At 42.4% G+C, this 10,550-nt stretch overlaps 1 pseudogene; it reads right to left on the minus strand.

Moving 5' to 3' along the window:
- Window positions 1-1,013: 1,013 nt before the first annotated feature.
- LOC125719306 (sodium-dependent neutral amino acid transporter B(0)AT1-like) lies at window positions 1,014-5,383 on the minus strand (annotated as a pseudogene).
- Window positions 5,384-10,550: the final 5,167 nt, after the last annotated feature.

Raw genomic sequence — 10,550 nt, forward strand, 5'->3', positions numbered from 1 at the left:
ATAATCCAAATTTTACATAAAAAAAACACACCAAACACCATTAAAGGAAGTTATAATTAAGCTGTCAGGCCCAATTAAATACATATATGGCTATGCTGCATATTTTTATATTTCCATATGTGTTTATAAATTTAACAAACTGTGTGGGATTTCGAAGGTGGTGTGTGGTCCAGTGAGCAGTGAGACTTCTGTGATCTTCGTCATCAGCAGGTTGCCAGTTTAAATCCCAAGACCGGCAGAATGATTTCAGGACTGGGCCCTTGAAAAAAGCCCTTGGCACCTAGTGCCCCCACGACCGACTGAACCCGCTTTCGCAAAATGTTGCTTTGGATCTGGATCTGCTAAATAAGTGATATGTAGTTCTTGTCTACAAAGCAGAAATGGTATGAAAATACTTCTATAACGATGTTTAACAGTAAATTTCCGTCAAGCCCAGTACTCAGTAACTTACTTGGGATTATGTAAAATAAAACATTTTCTGCTTGGTTGAATGATTCAGAGATTTTAGGTTAAAAAGAGCTTTATTGCAGCTAAATGATTTAATCAAAAATACAAAAAGTTGCATTTGCAGAAGAAAAGATGACTGTTTTTTTTTATTTATAAAATTTTAAGTTACTTTGTTCTCATAGCTTTTTTATTACATAACTGTTGAAAATGACCTGGGGTTGAATCTCAGCTTTGACTTCGACGTCTTACTGCATAAGCACTTACACAGGATGGAAAGTCAGGATGAATGGAGAAATGACGTTTGCTAAAAAGTTTGTACATTTGGCTGTGTCCGTTCGGGATATTGAACCTTATAAATCACCATCATATCCTTGATCCCCTGACTATCTGCCGAAATTCTGTCCTCACCACCAATCGACTAAGGCCTGACTTACCATATTTTAAAAACCAGTCACCTTAAACCCGACTGCATCCTGTTTGTTCAATTATCTGATGTGAGTTAGTAGGGTTATAGTGCCAAATCCACATCTCCGTTTTGACCTTCGCTAACCTGGCTGGGCTAACGGCTAGTTGCCTAAGAGATACAACAGATTTTACAGTTTACCATAGTCAGAAGCTTGATTCTGTCAACATGTAACTGTTGTTAATAGATGCAACAAATGAAAGAGGTATTTACTTCACAAACTCTTTTTAACTACACAGCACGTTAGGATGCTTTGCCAGTGATCAGATGGTTGTCGGTTCCAATCCCAAGGTTGGTAGAGTGATTTCACTGTCAAGCCCTTTAGCAAAGCCCTTAGCCCCAACTGTTCCAGGGACTGCCTCACCCTGCTTTCTCAACTACATGTCGCTTTGGATGAAAACGTCTTTGAAATAAATGTAATGTAAATGTTAATGTAAAATATATAATACCTTACAGTGACAGAACCATACATCATCGCGTTAAACTACCTGTAAGCTAAACATACTTGTCTATAGAAATACTTGTCATTGTTACACATCCAACAACAAGACAAAAATTGTAGTCCCCCCCCCAGAAGATTATCTATTTCCCTTAGCAAATATTACCTCAACATGGTGTCAACAGCAAAGAAAATGGCCTTTGAGTGAATAATTTGTCATTGTACCTCGTGATAATCTCATTTGCATGTCAGAATCCTTACAATAACACATAGAATAAAAGCTGTTAATATGTACCAGTTACACCAACTCCATGCTCATCTGTATTTTATTGCCCCTTAAGCAGCAGTGCTTAAAAAAAATTTGGAACATAATTTGATTGGTTGGGGTTGGGAGCACAATATAATACACTGTCATGGGGCCCAAAAGCTCCAAGGACGCCCCCCCCCCCGCTGACAGGACACTAAATTTAATCTTATGAAACAAGGACACCTGAAAGAACTGACGGTTTGCAGGCATTTAAACCGAGTCAGCTGAGTAGATATGTCAATAATTTACCTTATGGTAGACCTCCATTGGTTGGAAGATGGATGGATAGATAGATGAATGGATGGATGGATGGATGGATGGATGGATGGACACTGATATTATGACAGATTAAGGAGTACTAGTGGCAATGCTGGGTCAGCATCTTTCCCACTGCTACCCCAAAATAGACCCTTGCTAGTAAAATATACCAAGTTGTGGTATATGACCAAGTTGTGGTATATGACCCAGACAAGGTACATGAGTCCAGCACTGGCTTTAGTGATGAAGCAGAAGAGGGAGATGATCAGCATGGACTATGAGAGCAACATGAAGCCAACGAAGGAAATGACATAATGTTACCGAAAAGGCCTCTGGACCCAAATATGGAATTATAATGCAAAAGAAATGAGAATTCTTCATCTACTGTATGGAAAGTTCCAGTGTTCCATGGAACATTCTTGCTGTTCACTTTGATTGAACATGTTATGTCTTTTGTATCAGTCCTTAATGAGATGTTATATACTTAAAACTTCCATCCATCCATCCATCCATCCATTTTCCAAATTGCTTATCCTACTGGGTCGCGGGGGGTCCACAGCCTTTCCCGGAAGCAATGGGCACGAGGCAGGGAACAACCCAGGACGGGGGGGCAGCCCATCACACTCACACACACACCAGTCATTCACACATGCACACCTACGGGCAATTTAGCAACTCCAAATAGCCTCAGCATGTTTTTGGACTGTGGGGGAAAGAAACCCCACGACGACATGGGGAGAACATGCAAATTCCACACACATGTGACCCAGGCGGAGACTCGAACCCGGGTCCCAGGGGTGTGAGGCAACAGTGCTAACCACTGCACCACCATACCGCCCCTATACTTAAAACTTAAAACAGAATTTGTAACTCAACTCTGCCAAATAAAAGTAAGACATTGAGCTGTTCAAGGTCACGGAGGCGTCCTTCCAAAGTCAGGCTGGTGTATGACACACATCTAAGCTTGATGATGGCAAAGGTGACAGGACCTGCGGATAGACAGGGAGCCGGAAGCAGGTGAAATTTGAAGAGGAACTTCATTCCATCCACTGAACCTGTCACAGTGAAACCTCTAATCAGGAAGATGGTGAGGACCACTTACAGCAGTGTGAAGCTCACATACACAGCCTGAGGAGAAAGGGCATGTGTTTGAAACAACCATATTTGACCTGTTAGTCGTTCTAAGGCTTTTGAGATGGGACCCCTACCTCGCCAGTGGTCTCGATGCCCCTAATGCAGCAGATGTAGAGAACGGCCCAGGCACATATTAGGCACAGAACCATCCACCACTGCAGGCCGCCAGAATCCTCTATGGCTGTTGATATATTGAGGGTCTCCTGGTACCAGAAGTAATCCATTGGGGAGCTCCTGGCGCACTCTGACGCCAGGCCTGTAGGGGGCGACATTCATGCTGCTTGGGTTTTGGATAACTGAGAACCAAATATGAATGTAAATATTATCACCAGTTTTTCTTAAACCAGTATTGTAATACTGCACCAGTTTTGTTTTCATTGATAGGACAGGAGTTGGACAGGAGGATAGGAGTTGAAGAAGTACCACATGACCCAGGCAATGATGGTGTTGTAATACAATCCAACCAGCAATACCTGTGTGCCATAAATTTCAGGAATTGCGAAAGAAATTTCAAGCACTGCTTATCACAGTCCTACTCAACCCAGTTGCCCGCTGACAGTCCATATTTTTGTTTCCTCCCAGCTGCCAGAAAACATTCAACCAATCAAGAACATCGAATACCTGCTACAGGTGTGTTGGAAGCTGGCAGGGAGCTAAATACGGGGCTCCCTTCAGGGCTGAATTTTTTACCTGCAGATGCTTGGGGGGTCTTTTTTAAAAAATTTTACCGGTGATCGATCAATGCAAAGGGGACTTCTCTGGCTTTTCATAAGTGTTTGGTGAAATCGCAGAGCCTGCTTTCTACTGGAAAAGTTCAGTGTGATCAGCTGGTAACAAATCTAAGAAATTATTTTCACGCTTTCCAAAGAAATCGTTGTGTTGATGTGTCAGAATAAGTGTCCTCTCTGCCGAGGTGGATGGATCGTCCATGCAGACTTGTGCATCCTTATCTGCGAGTGTACAAACTCGTTTTTATTGTCATCCAGCAAGCAGCAACAGCACATGTCGAAAGTCCATTCTAGACTTTTTATCTTTGATGGAAGCTTTCTTTTTCCAGCCAGCTGATAAGAACGACTCTGCCTGGATATTGCACACAGGTATATTGTCGCTGAAACAATCCTCTTGGAAAACAGTTTCCTGTGATCTCTATCCAGAAATCTCTCCAGCAACGTGCTCTTTCGACAGGGGAGATGATAACATGTACGCCATGGAGACTCCAGCTCAATTGAATCTACGTTTTGTGATCCTGGGTTTTTTGATATAAGGAGTGCAACTTGGGTCGTAACATTAGACATACTAAATCGCAGATGAATTCTGAATCAGCTACACGCCTATGTTTGGTTTTGTTAATGAAGAACAAAGAAATCCCAGTGTTTAGCACTAACCATTAATGATGCACCTTACCAGTAGATGTCACACCCATACGTTGGTAGATTTGGTGCAGCCAGCAAATTCTCAGCACTGCATCCACGTGGCCTAACTGTGACATCATCACCTTTGGCTGATGGTACCTAAAATGGCTTTACGGGGTTTATTCTATTTCAGCTGGTTTTCTGTCTGTTTTCCCCACGTTAAAGATCCGAAGTGTGTTACACGGGTGTTAATCTCCTCCTGCACATGCTTACTTCTCCATGTGGTAAATGTAAATGTCGAATTTTGGCCGTGCCCACAGAGGCTGGAATTCTTATTGGGTTGTGTGTTAGTATAACGATGAGTTTTGCGTAAATCATTATTGAATCGGGTCAAATAATGCGAAATATTACTGAGATCTACTTGCATCTTATTATTCTTGCAGCTAAATCTACATAAGTGTTATCCCTTCAGAAAATTCTTTTTTCATTCGTGCACATTTGCACTTAGTACAAAGAGATTGAAATAACTGCCCCCCTAATGTCACTGATATGTAATATATTATAACACTGTGTTGTTTAACTATTAACATAAGTTTTCAGGAACTTGTGTATTACTAGTCCATAATTACCACGATTTGACATTTTTTTCGGTTGGGTTAAATTTCCTTGTCGTGATCCCAGGAACATTCGCTAATCTAGGGCAGCATCACAGACCCTGTCACTCACAAAGCCTTTAGCGCAAACACAGAATGTGTAACCGCCTCATCTGTTGCTTGGTAACAAGGCTCCCTCTTTCTGTCTGACAGGTAGGGGAATCTCCAGACGTTACCCAGACCCACACAGAAGCCCACACAGGTCAGCATGTACTGAGCCTTATTGTCCCATTCGGGTCTGTCCCCGGCCTCCTCCACCTCCATCTTCTCCAGCTCCTGGTGGGACGGGATCCGTTCCTCCAGACCTGGGTTGGGCAGCTGCAGCTTCATGGTTTCTGGGGATCTCCTGGGGCTGGAGGTGATGGTTGCCTGGTGTCAGTGTATCTCAATGCACGGATGTATATGAGATAATATATGTATGGCACATCATCATTGACGTAGTACGGGGGGCATTTACCATTGTTTTCGTCTAAACCCTTCCCATCTTACTAAATCTGTGTAGGCTTCACTATATCAGAGGCCACTATAAAGTCTCTGGACTATGTACTACTTTCCAATTTTGCATTTATATCCAGAAAGCAAGGTTGCAGCTTTCATAGAAAACTGCACCGTACAATTCTCTTGAATAGTATGGTAAACTCATACTAAGTTCACACTTTTCGAAACAGTTACAGATTAAACATCCCTTTGCCAATCAGTGCCTTGTCCAGTCACATTACAGCGTCGATGCACAGATACCGTTCAGTGCATGCAAAGCATGCGTCTTCTCTTCATGTCGTGCAGGTCTGATGCGCTACCAATGACTGACGCCCGCAGTCCAAGAACATACGGTTATGGGGGTCAGCAGCTCCTAACTGCCCGAAGAGTCTGGGCGTGTGCATTGGCGCAAAGCGGAAGGATAAACAGGAATAAACCAACAATGACCCATTCCAGCCATTAGATGGTGAGCAACAGCTTGGGTCAACGTCTTTTTATTGCATTTTTTTATATTTCCACTTACAAAACAAGTGGCAATGCAATCCTCGTTCAGCAAGTGAAAAAACACACCACTTCAGACACACTGTGGGATGATGCACCTCTACACTCCAGTGATCCAGGCCCAAAAAGCACCTTAATGCCCTAAAATGGCCACACGTGTCCCAGCTGGGTGAGACCCCCCAGCTGATATGCAGACACATGTCCCAGCTCACGTTTAATCTCCAGACAGACAGCCCCTGAAGGAACCTTGACCTCTCTGGCGTTAGTCTTGCCTGATACGTATTAACGTGCGGAGATCTTACTGAGAAGGAATGATTAACAGATGTGGATGGCACTGGGAATGAAGGAGCACTAAGGTACGGCAGAGAGAGTCGGCTCTCATCCGCAAGCATCCAAATAGTCCCATGAAGTGATGAAGAGCTGAGGTGGGGTAGAAATTTTGGTAACGCTTTACTTAAGGCCATGTTTTTAGTGATTTATAAATACATTCATAACAAATATTAGTGCATTCATAAACATGACTATAAATATTTATCAAAAGGAAAAACACATTATAACCATGTTTATTAAGCATTATGGCTGCCTTATGAAGCTCTCTATAATGCACCATAGATTCCTTCCATGCTGAAATTTCCAGCCATGGAAGGAAATATTTTATTGCATAATTGGTCTAACAATCAACCAGAGGTGTGAAGATTCCTGCTCTCTTCATCGTTTTTCCAATATAACAGTTCTATCGTGATCCGCCTGTTTGGCCTGTAGCAGCTCCCTGTATTCAGAGCTGCATATATCACCGCAGCAGTTCCGCTTGTGTCTCACTTCAGATTACAGAACAGGATGTGAACCCGCATGCATGGGGCCACTGACATCCGACCGCAGAACGATAAGACTCGTTTTTTCGACAGCTCAGATTTTGCCTCCTGAGAGGAGTTCCTGGAAAATCCCACAAGAAGCTGAAGCAGAGAATCGCCCTCTGTGATACTTAAAGGAATCTCTCTCTCTCTTTATCTCCACACATTTTGATTTTAGATTACTGTCGTTGGGGTTGTTTCTTCTCCTGATATTAAATCATGTATCAATCTCTTGGTTGTAACTCCGTTACAAGCATCACTTTACACTGACATATATTCCTTTCAGCAGACGCTTTATCCCCTGCGACATAGAAGTGCAGCAATTAGCATATTACAAACATATGGCTAGCAGTCAGATAGGCACATCTGCAGCTACACTGAGCTTACAATGAATGCCCAGGTACAATTGTGCCCTTGAAAGGTGAAGTGGGCTATCCCACAAAAACAAAGTTTTGAGAAAATGAGCCTCAAAGTTGACATTTTTTCAAAAAACCCAGTGTGCCTATACCCTACAATTGATATATTTCATAGGTAGCACAGAGGTATGACTTAGATAATGAGGTCATCAGGCAAGAGAACGAGGCAGAGATGAGCTGGAGCCTCAAGGGTGAGACTTTATGGCTTTGGGACAAAGTCAAGCTTCTTATCAGGATCCACAGCAGCCTGACGAGAGAAGTGCAGTGAGCGTCCATTCAGGTGCTGTAAATTACCTTCACTCTCTCTCTCTCTCTCTCTCTCTCTCTCTCTCTCTCTCTCTCTCCTCACAAAAGCTCATGAAAATGAGCTCAATCTCCTGCCCCTGTAGGTGAGCAGACCTGACGTTTCATAATATCTCAGCTTTAAAGTAAATGTAGCAGAAAGAAAGCTTCACAAAATTACGTTCAGCGAGAGCTCGCCGTGTTGTTTTCTATGGTGTGGCAGTGGTGTCACTTTGGCTCCCATTTATTTTTTTTTGTCCCCCCCCTCCCCGAGCACCACCGGCATGCCATCCTAAATATGTACCCCAGTCCATGGGCTGCATGCCTTTTAATAGGCTTGCCTCCCTCTTATCTCAGTGTGATATGGGCAGGCCCCTTGCCAGGCTGATAAGGCTTTGGGACATTCCGTGCTGAGCCCAGAATCATTCCAGGCACTCGCCAAAACACAATATATCAGTGACATTTCCACCTGGGAGGCAACTGTGCAGCCTAGACACGTGTCCCCTCAGCAGACCAGGAAACACGGCATCGGCGTTCTTTGTCCAAGAATCATTCATGTCTCCACATTCCCCCCCCCCCCCCCCCCCCCCCCGTATTCAGCAGTTTAGCTAAATATATTACACTCATCCTGCCATATTTATAAAACTCATTCCGTGGTTTAGTACCTCACCATGTGTTTATTAAAAGTGCATCATAAAACCAGTCATTCTTGAAATACAGCATACAGTTAACTTATAAGTCAATTGATGAATAAGGCCCCTGGAAATAATAACCCATACAAACACAAATATGATATGATATGATATGATATGGGGGCGGCATGGTGGTGCAGTGGTTAGCACTGTCGCCTCACACCTCTGGGACCCGGGTTCAAGTCTCTGCCTGGGTTACATGTGTGTGGAGTTTGCATGTTCTCCCCATGTCGTCGTGGGGTTTCCTCCGGGTACTCCGGTTTCCCCCCACAGTCCAAAAACATGCTGAGGCTGATTGGAGTTACTAAATTGCCTGTAGGTGTGCATGCGTGAGTGAATGGTGTGTGAGTGTGCCCTGCGATGGGCTGGCCCCCCATCCTGGGTTGTTCCCTGCCTCGTGCCCATTGCTTCCGGGATAGGCTCCGGACCCCCGCAACCCAGTAGGATAAGCGGTTTGGAAAATGGATGGATGGATAATAAAGCCCCCAAGACCACTCTCATGCAGATTCAGTTCTCTTCCCCACAGATAAATGTATCACAGACGAAGGAAAGAAAATAATAGATGGCATGGTTATACGCGATATCTTCGACCACGACAGATACATCAGACACATGAATATGATTCCTCGGAGAATTAGTACAAGCTCTCAGTTACTTTTACAAGATCCGACAACTAGCTTTTACGAGACCATCAGCTCCAAAAAAATCTCCCCTCTGACTGACGTAGGTCCGTTGCTAGATAAGGGCGGGTTGGTCTCTTTCTTCCTGATTGAAAATATGCCATTAACCTGCTATATTGCCACGTAAAATCAGCATTAGAAAGTACTATAGCCTAAATGGTACCGTGGCGCATATGAGGCTCACTATGCGTCAAGGAGCCCCCAGCCATTCTGATACTTTTGGACGTTCGTTTATTATTGCATATTACACTGAATCCATAAATTATGCTTAATGTAATATTTTAGTACATTCTCAGTACAGATGCACATGGAAGCAGACCGCGGGCCGTAAATAGAGCACCGGTCAACTTGACAACTTAACGCCGATCTTTTATACGCAGAAATAAGAGGACACAATAGCAGAGTGATGTAATATCAAGCACTTCAATGTGAAACATTAATTTAAGGTAGACCCACCGCAAAACGCCAGCAAGTACAGTTACTAAGGCAACCGGGTAAAAACTAAGCAACACGTGGGTACACAACAGCGCAATAACAAAGTGCAGCTCTGCCCTCTAGTGTTGGTAACCAGACCTTACATCGGTGTATTGACACGATTAGTTTAGGCAATGAATAGGCTATTTCTTAATTTTGTTAAATCCATTACATAGTAAGATACCTTTTAATGAGTATAAATATAATTTGTTAAACATAAATGCTGTTTGAGAATGTTTAACTTTGATCTCTTGTGCTCTGGAAAATTAATGCATGTTGCATATTCAGACATGCACGCGAAAATTCGTCCTAGTTGCATTTCACGTTCACATCACGGAACTCCCGTTATTAATCATCAGATGTGGGTGTCATATAATAAACGAACTATGTCTTTAAAAATATTGAAACAGATCACGTTCTGTGTATAGAAAGAAGTTATTCAGAAATCAAAAACGTTATATTGCCTACCACCAAACCCGCGAAATAAAACTAAAATCTACTTAACTAGCGGTTCGAGAATAAAAACATTACATTGATAGAATGCGGTATGAAAATAAAACAACAAAGTGAGTCCTAAATAAATGCAGACACAGAGACCACAGCTGAAAGATTGGTATTGGCAAACGCCAAATATTATGGGCTGCCGACGAATAACATAAATTGGATATATAATACTGTCTGCTTCGTTTGTTGGGGCTGCTCAGAAATACAAGGGACGTCTATGATCTCAGCTGCTTTTAAACTAAGCAAGGGTTCGGTTATAAACCAAACAAGCTCAGTACAAAACGCTGTATAAACAGCACAATATAAACGAACGTCATATATTCTCATAAGGGTGACTGCAATGTGTGTATATATATATATATATATATATATATATATATATATATATATATATATATATATATATATATATAAATGATAGAAAGATTACTGTTACAATTAGACCTACTACAAACTACCGAACAATAGTCGAATTTAACAATTGATAGTTCTAAGGGGTTTAAATTATTTTTGCCATCTATTCAGTACTGTTATGTGTCAATAATTCGAAACGAGCAAAGGTTGCATGAGGAAATATAAGAGTAATAAGTGAGTAAAATATGGTTTAAATTGTGTGTGTG

Source organism: Brienomyrus brachyistius, chromosome 23, assembly GCF_023856365.1.
Source record: "Brienomyrus brachyistius isolate T26 chromosome 23, BBRACH_0.4, whole genome shotgun sequence".
NCBI classification, from domain to species: Eukaryota; Metazoa; Chordata; class Actinopteri; order Osteoglossiformes; family Mormyridae; genus Brienomyrus; species Brienomyrus brachyistius.